Below are 9,492 nucleotides of genomic sequence, written 5' to 3'. Positions count from 1 at the left end.
ATTTAAATTTTTGATGTCTCTTTTGAAATTACGAGAATATGTCAATTAATAGATCTACAAGCCTATAAGGTTGTTTATCAATGCCCCATATTTTAAAGCGGATATCCATAACGCCATAACAACGCCAATGTCATGTGAACCCCGAATGATCACTACCTTAATGCCACTAGAACTAGCTTCCTTGAACTGAACCACAACCGCATTTGCTTTGCAGTAGTGGCTAGACTAACTGTGTCAAGCTCTGTCTCTACTCTCTAGCCTTTTAGCTGTTACTACAGTAACCATAATCTTTGTTTAAAGCCCAAGAGATTATCTCATCAGTGCTGATGGCGCAATCCACTTTGCATTGCTCCCAATCTATTTTCATTTCTATGGGTTCATAATAACGAAAGGAATGGTAAGAAACCCATCTCCAAATGCTTTAGAACCTAGACAATATGGATACTTCATTTTAGGTGTCCTACTCGTGTTGTACCAGTGTCGTATCCATGATATACTAAGAAATTGATCATATCGTACCTATATCTGTACCGTGCTTGTGTCTGTACTTCCTAGTTTAGAACCCATTCCACTAAATCGCGAAAGCTCACATGTTTGCTTAGAGATCATTATAAAACACTTCACTTTCTTGCTAAACCTCTGCAACAAATTAAGCAAAAGCCGCAAAACCACAGTGCATGAGGACGTGATTTCGGTTTCCGCATCACAATTCTCGCATGCTTGTTTTTCTTGGGTCCGTTTGGATTGAACTTATTGTTACTGAAACTAAAAACTGAAAACTGAAAATACTGTAACAAAATAATTTTTAAATATGTGAATAGTGCTGTGGGACCAATTTTTAATATTTTTAAATGTGTGAACAGTATATGCACAGTGCGTGAACAGTGTATATACTGTTCATAAATAGTGAATTTTGTTTTTAAAAGTCAATAACTACGGCTTAAAAAAAAAAATAATAAGAGAAAACGCAACGCAGACGCCCAATCCAAACCCCACCCTTATTATTCAATATGTACGTCATGTAGAGTGTAGACTAGCATTTTTTTTCCCCTTGTGAAGAATTTCAGGTTTTCTTTATGGATTAATTTTTGAATGAGTTTAGTTTTAATTTCTTTTGATGTAATGGATGACATTACTGCATGGATGGATTCAATTTTGTTTGACAATGAGATTCCTTTGTTGACCAATTTCTTGGAAATTGACCGGGTAAGATGAGTACTTAATACCTTCTTACCTTCGAGCTTAAATCGATTGATCTAGATTAGTTATTGGCAATGTATTTATTACTTTTTAGGTTGTAACTAGGAAATAATGCATTATAGTTTCCACTTTTAATAAAAATGTGAATGATCTTAATTAGGTAGAGGATTAAAGAATATTTTAATAGGAGAAATAATTACAGTAAACCCACTTGTGGTTTGATCCGTTTTCACATTACCTACCCGTGGTTTAAAATTTAACACTTTGCCCACCTGAACTTCAATGTCCGTTTGCTCTCCATTATCCACCTCACCCTCAGACGTTAGAAAAACACCATTTTATTAAAAATTAGAACATAACACGGATAAAAAACATGAGCCATTGAATCTTTTCCTCACGAGCCCTAGAAACATGAAAAACCCTTGTATTGAGCTGGGGTTTTGATTTTTCTGATCGTGGTGCATAACACTTTCATGTGAGGGTGAGATTTTGACTTTGGGTTGTCTTGAGGCATTGAATATTCGAAGATAGATCATCACCAGATACGAAATTTCTGCTTTATGTGGGTTGGGGTTTCAAGTTTTGATGGTAGCTTTGATTCACAAGAAATTTGATTCACTCGAAATTGATAAGTGATGTTTTCTTCGAGTGGAAATTACTCAGGTTCAAGTGGGCATATGTGTACATATGAGACTTGTGTGCTGAGAACAAGTCTGACAGTGGATAATTTTGGAAGAAGGTTTCTGGGTCGTAGCCGATATATGGTAAGTATAGTTTTTACTTAATCTAGTTGACTCAAGTGAGTTTGGAATGTGATGTGTTCAATTCAATTTATGAACAGGTTGGTCCTAAGTGCCATTTCTTTCAATGGATTGATAATCCCACTTGTATGCGTGGGAATGAAGCTGCCCATTTGGTGCAACAAAGGCTGGATTTACTACAAAGTGAGCTGTAACTTGCACATGAAAGGGAAAGAGCAACTACCCAAACAACAGTAGAAGCTATCCAAATGGCAGAAATTGCTCAAGAAAGGGCAGCAAAAGCCACTGAGAGGGAGAGAAAGTTTCAAGTTTCCTATGTTCAAGCCAAGGAGATAGCAGTGAGAGTTTTAGAGCAAGAGAGAAAGTGCAGAATTGCACTAATTCTATCATGAGTTTTTTTTTTTGGTTATGTTGTTTTCATGTTTTGGCTCAAGTGAGAATGTTGGAATAATGAGATTGAGTCTGTCTGGTGGGTTGTAATGTATAAGTTGGTCCTCAATTGTATTGTAATAGAACTATGTAAGATGGTAGATGTTGTTGGCTTGAAGCCATTTAATAATATAAGCTTTTCAAAGATAAAAATGTTATTTATGTTAAATGTTGTTGGTGTTTTTGTTTAAAGTAAATTGGCTACTTGTGAGTTGTAAGTTGGTGTTTTTTTGGATGTTGTGAACTGTGTTGGTTTGTGCATTAAGTGCATTGTGTGAAGATAATTATGTTGAAAGTGAATTTTTTAAAGTTTAAAGTGCATGACAACTATCTGTCAACTTGCAAGAAAAGACAACAAATGCACACATAAACCTATTATTCAACACATACAACTCTTGTATTCAAAAGTGACTGCTATATTTAATACATACACACATAAACAAACTTATATATGTTCAATTGCAATAATTAACCACGTGACAATAACTAGTCAAAATAATAATTTTGAACACTTGTCATTAAGTTGGGAAATTATATACATATTTAAGGTGGCATTGAATAATCTTTCATCAACTACCAGTAAATATAAGGCATTTGGTACAACAATAACTAAAACAGTTGCACTTGCCATTGTTTACAAAACTTACAAAAATACAAATAAATCCCAACAGTGTTTTAACAGCATACATAATCAACAATTGTCTGTCTTGCCATTGTCTACAAATTACATATAACCCTAATACTACATAACCCTAATACATAGCAACAAAAGTGTCTTGACATAGTCTTCATTTACTACCCCTGCCTCAGCTTCTCTCGCCTTTGCCTCTCCCACCAAAGCTAGCTTTTCCACCTCTTGTTTTACATTTCTGTGTCCTAGCTACATTACCCCTTCCTCTCAAAGCAGCTCCTCTAGTAGCAAGTGATCTTGTAGGCTACAAAGTACAAGAAATCACATGTTAGCTACCAGTATCACAGTTTTATAAATAAAACATCAAACATAAAACTACAATACCTGTGATGATGGTGCTCTAGTGTCCCATGTTTCTGCAGGGGTGTGTGATGTTGGCTGGCTTGAAAAGAACCAATGATCTCCTCTATCTGTGTACCTAAAGTCTGAAGAGTACCATCGACTTGGTTGTTGTGACCATGGAGTCTGAGCTGGTGGTTGTGACCTTACTGCTTGGTTGGATGAGGCTATAGTGTAAGACTGATGTGTTAGTGGGGGTTGAGATGATGCTAAGGGTTGAGATGAGGATGGGGCTTGGGAAGCAGATTGGGCTTGAGATGAGGATGGGGCTTGGGAAGCAGATTGAACCTGAGATAAGGATTGAGCCTGTGATAAAGCTGGGGCCTGGGATCTTTGTCTGCATGTGGAAGGCCTTCCACTTGCCTGCAACCAAATATGAGCACGTATATCGTGTTAGTTATTGGCATTTTGCACATAATAAATTTTTTTTGTAAAAACTTACAAATTTCTCTTTCTATAATCTTTTCCTCCTCTCCCATGGTGTCTTACCCGTGACATTGGTCTTGCATCTCCTTGCATTGTGCCCTTCCTTTTGACACCTTCCACATCTCATTGGCTTGTTTGCTCTAGACACCCTATAAGGGTTCCTTGGCTTATCAGTCTCTCTCTTCCTCTTTATAGGTGGCCTGCCTAGTGGCTTATAGATAGTAGGTGCAACAGGCTTAGGTTAGCCACTTGAGATCCACTCAGACTGGCCAGGTATGGAAGGTATGAGTGTCTTGTATGTCTTCACAAAAACATACTTGTAGTAGCATGGATGGGTATAATCCTTTGGTTTTTCACGATTCACAAAAATGGTTGCAACTCCATACTTGTAAGGGATTCCTATCAAGTCCCATACTCTACAACTACATGTCCTCCCTACCAAGTCCACCACATGCCTTTCCTTCTCATTGTCAACCTTATACACAAACCTCCTAGATTACATTACACAGAAGTTTTTAGACTCTAATTTCAACTTCTCCAACTTGTCCTGTATTCTTGGACACAACTTGCCACCATACTTTTCTTTACCAATTTTCTTTATATATAGCCTGCTCATAAGCCTAACTCTGATCCACTCCAACATTAATAAGATTGGCTTGTCTCTAGCCTTCACAATCACAGAATTAAAACTCTCACTCAGATTGTTTACCAAATAATCTATCAAAACCCTTAGAGAAAAGTGGGATCTGGTCCACTATGCAGGCTCTATATCTGCAAGGTACTTCCAAGCTTCTTCATCCAAACTCTTAAGATGCTCCATCCCCCTCTCAAATTCCCTGACTGATGTTGTGCCAGCACACCTCCATAGTACACTCTTCAACTCCATGCCCTTGTGGTTAACCTTGAAGTTGTTGTTTATGTGCTTCACACAATACTTGTGCTTTACAATTGGGAATAAAGTCTCCATTGTAGGTAGAAGGTCTTGCAATCAAGTAAGCAAGTAAGCATTTAATACCAGCAAGTAAGCATGTAAGCAATCAAGTAAGCAAGTAATGAAGTCATGAACATGAGCTAGATGATAATACCTTCTGCCTGTCATTGATGAATCCCAGATTGAGCTCTTCTGACCTACCAATGTCATCTACAAACTGCTCCAAGAATCAAATCCAGTTGTCCTTGTTCTCTTGCTCAATCACAGCCATTGCCATTGGGAATATATTGTCATTTCCATCCTTGGCAATTGTAGACAATAATTTCCCACCAAACTTACTCTTTAAGTGGCATCCATCCAGCCCAACAAAGGGTCTACAACCACCTAGAAAGCCAACTTTCTTAGCTTTGTACCTAATGTACATCCTTTTAAACTTGGTTTTGCATTCTCATTTTCCATCTCTGTTTGTAGTATCACCTTGCTTCCTACATATGTCCTCCTTATCATTTCTGCATAATCTCTAAGTAGGCCATACTGAGCCTCTTCATTCCCAGTGATCAATGGCCCGTTTGGTACCCCATCTTTAGCAATGTTGTTTACTGTTTAAACACCCAAACAAGTGGGCCCCATGTTGAAATATGTGTTTGGTACATGATTTAGAATATTTGTTGTTTGAGTTTAGTGTTTAAGGGTTGTTTGAGTTTGTGTTTCACATGAGAGTCCAACATTCTGGGCCCACCTGACGTGAACTCTCACTCTTCTCTCCCATGCATATAGCAGATGGTCTCTTCTCTCCCACGTGTCAGTGCAGTGTGGCCTTTCAGCAACGTATCTCCCACGCGTCTGTGTAGCAAGAAACTCTGTAAGCTTTTATCCTATCCCTCTTGCACAGCCATGTCGCATCACCATAACTTACACACCCTCCATTAATCTCACACACCCACCCAATCCACCATAACTCGTCCCAACGACCATCATCTCCTTCATAATCGTTGAGCAGATCCCCTAAAATCAAAGCCCTAAATTCACCACAAACATCTCCCCAAATCGTACGACCTTTCAACCTCCCCACCTACCATATTTACTCTCATAGCCCAGCCACACTCTTGAGCACTGTTTATTGTTGGATTTTGTTAATCCCACAATAGACTTTATCTCAAATCACCTTAATTTCCCTTCAAACCGCGTCTGGCATTACATATGGAACTCGTAGACACTACTTTGTCCTCCTCAGTCATTCCACCATTTTCATCATCCTCCTCCAACACAATTCTTACACCTAAGGTAAGTGTTTAATGTTTGTGTTAAATTCAAAGTTCATGTTTGCCGTTACTGAAATTTGTTCTTGGTTGTTGTTGATTGTTGCTTGTTGCTCTTGATGTTGGACACGTTTTCCTCCATTCCCTTCTAATTGTTCATATACATATAATTTGTGAAATGGGCTTCCTGAAGCTAATAAAGGTTTAACTGGTTAATTGCTTTCCTATAAATAATTTATGATTGTGATTCTAGATTTGGTTTTTTTTCCCATGCTGTATGTAACTTGTCTGCAAAAGAATGTCTTCAAAATATTCCTGTAATAACTGCTTTGAGTTAATCTTGACTCTGTGTTGCTCTAGATGTATCACTTTCTTTTATACATAATGCTACAACTTGTTTGGTAGAGTTTTCTGTTCAAACGACCATTTTACTATTGTGTAGTTACTGGTTTAGACCATAGGGTTAGGTTCAAGTTCAGAAATCATAAAACTAATTAGGAAAACAGAAACATGAATTTACTAGGCAACCATGTACAGTCTATCATGCCTACTATCCATGTTAGTGGATATTTATGACTTAAGTGTGTATGTCTTATTAGATGGTAGACAACTTCATATTTCTAAACATCAAAATATCTATTTATAACACATTACCAAATACATTTTTCTCTTTATGAATACTATAAATACGTATTTTTGACAACACTTTTTAAACCACATTTTCACATCATTTTAAACAATATTACTCAAACTCCTCTATCAAACGGGCCCCAAACCCCGAGCTGCTTTCCTTGATCTATACATTTGACTAAGATTTAAATCAACCAAAATCTGCTGCATCACATAGTGCTTAACACCTGAGACCTCCCAGTTAGGATTCTTACTAAAATCCTCTAAACACCTGTTTACCACATAGGCTGATGTAACTTGCCCATTTTGAAATGTTAGGAGGCAGGTACACTTAGGATTAAGTGTCTTGATCTCAAATGTGCACTCTCCAGTCACCATTGAGGCATAACACCTCCATCCACAATTGTTCTTACAATGTACAGGAATTTTCTTCTTCTCATTCAACTTCCACTTGATATCAATGTGATGCTGAATCATATACTCCCTCAAAGCCTTCCTAAAAACCTTGGAGTTTGGAAACTTCATCCCTTTTACCAACTTATCATTTGTCATATCAGTCCTCTCATTGAATTCTGGGTTGCTAGGCCTCTGCTCATCATCAAAACCATCCACACTTGTAATATCATCCTCTAAAGCTGGTTCAGCCCACTCTTCATCTAAATCTATGTTTGGAGGAGGAACACTGCTTGGCCCAGGTGTATCTGTGTTTGGCTGAGGTGTATCAGTGGTTGGAACAGTGTTAGGTTCAGATGGAATTGTGTGAGGTGAAGAAGACTCACCAAAAATATCATCAGTAAAGTCTTCTCCTTCCAAACCTTCATTCAACCAATCAAACTTCTCCTCTACCCCCACACTAGCACCACCCCCTGCACCAGCCCCTGGAGCATGACCACTCTTCACATATAGTATGATGGTGTCTCTTAACCCTCCCTTATTCAACTTACACATGGACACCACATCTTTATCATCTTCTATCAACCTCAAGTCTTGCTCAAAGTTGCCCCCAAGAGCTAAATAATGAATCCTAGATGGTTCATCAATCCCCAATTCCTCACATATACCTTCTATTTCAAAATAACTAAGCCTATCAGGATCCTTATACATCATTTCAACTTTCCCACCAAAGTATTCTAAACTTGGGTTCCACAGAAAAGTACCTCCATAATAAACCTCGAATTTTACTTCCTCATCATCCATCTGCAATAACAAATTACCATTTGACACGTACACAATTAACAATAAAAGAATTGTAAACAACAGACACGTAAAGAGTAAACACTTGTATGTTTTTGTTTTACTTTTGGGATGCAACACACACGTCAAAGGGACCACATTTTTTGCTTTGCTTTTGTTTCTATTTTACTAATAAGCACATGCAAACACTAAAATTTAAACCCAATGGAAATTTGGGTCCACTGTGAGACACAATGACCACGACAAACAAAATGCCCACAAACAAACATAAATCCAAACAACAGGTGGTCACATTTTTCATTAACATCAATAAACACAACCAAGATTCTCATTCCGTTACAGGTAACATTGACCATTGACTGATTACTCAAAAAACTATGAAAAAACCACAAGCCCAAATTAAAAACCCAAACAATGAATGATTTCTTACCAGGATTTTAGTCCCTCAAACAACCTATTGCTCGTCTAGGTTTATACTTGTAGCACGATTTCAATATCAGATGCAGAATGGGGTTTTTTTATGTTTCTAGGGCTTGTGAGGAAAAGATTCAATGGTTTGTGTTTCTTTATCCATGTTATGTTCTGATTTTTAATAAAAGGGTGTTTTTCTAACATCTGAGGGTGAGGTGGGTAACGGAGAGCAAACAGATTGAAGTGTAGGTGGGTAAAGTGTTAAGTTTTAAACCACGGGTAGGTAATGTGAAAACTGACCAAACCACAGGTGGGTTTACTGTAATTTCACAATTTTAATAAAAATGTGAGTGATCTTAATTTAGTGGTGGAAGACTAAAGAATAATTAAAAGAGACAAAATTATGGTTAAGAATTTTGAACAAGATACGAGCAAGCTAGGGATAGGCAAAGTATGTACGAACTTTTGGACTTGAGATTTATGAAGGGCTTGCTCGAGCGGGATGATTATTACTCGAGTGAACAGTTGCAGTAATTGTGTTTTCTACAAAATTGTTGCATAAAAATGAGGGGAAAGATGCCTTTTGAGTCCCTAACAACTAGTAATAGTGAAGACAATGTTTTAGATAATTTGTTCCAATTATAGTGACATTTCAAAGATGCATTTTCAATGGCAACTATTCATTAGTTATAAATAATCATTCATATATAGTTATTCACATTTTTTTTATTATAGCTTTTAAACCTTTTATAGATTTTGTATTAGAAAAAAATTCTTAATATTCTTCAAGATTGTAACACGTAGAATCCATGCTTAGTTGTATCTTGAAGACGATTTGCTTGCAGCTCGATAGCAAACACAATCAAATAAGGGCAAATATCATCTTAAAGAAAATAGTTGATTTGTGCTTCTAAGCCTACTTCAAGTGGTGATTCTATGTGTATATCCCTCAATTTAGGGGACATATATGTGAGAAATCTTAAAACAACAGAAGAAAATACAACATAGCCATTGTTGTTCAAATATATATGTGAGAAATTTTAAAACAACTGAAGAAAACACAACAATCATTGTTGTTTTCAATTGATTTATAGAAAAAAAAAATCCTAGTGTAAATTATTGAATTTGAAGAAATAATACCCTTTGATGGAGAACAAAGGCTTTTTATGAGGTTAGACTAGGGTAGGGATCCCTTCAATTTGACATTGGTTCTCTATTTAT

The 9,492-nt window shown here is 37.0% G+C and overlaps 1 protein-coding gene across 2 annotated transcripts in view; it reads left to right on the top strand.

The window, feature by feature from the left end:
* LOC126726397 (uncharacterized) overlaps positions 1-9,492 on the top strand; it is a 99,688-nt gene that overhangs the window by 79,400 nt on the left and 10,796 nt on the right. Inside the window, exon 1 of one of the 2 annotated variants that reach the window (XM_050431654.1) lies at positions 5,712-5,721. The exons of the other annotated variant lie outside the window; for it this stretch is intronic. The gene's annotated coding sequence lies outside the window, so the exon portion shown is untranslated. Of the gene's footprint in view, positions 1-5,711; positions 5,722-9,492 lie in introns of those variants that run through there. 2 annotated transcript variants of the gene reach the window in all.

Source organism: Quercus robur, chromosome 5, assembly GCF_932294415.1.
Source record: "Quercus robur chromosome 5, dhQueRobu3.1, whole genome shotgun sequence".
In the NCBI taxonomy this organism is placed as follows: Eukaryota; Viridiplantae; Streptophyta; class Magnoliopsida; order Fagales; family Fagaceae; genus Quercus; species Quercus robur.
This window is presented reverse-complemented; position numbering and strand designations above follow the sequence as displayed.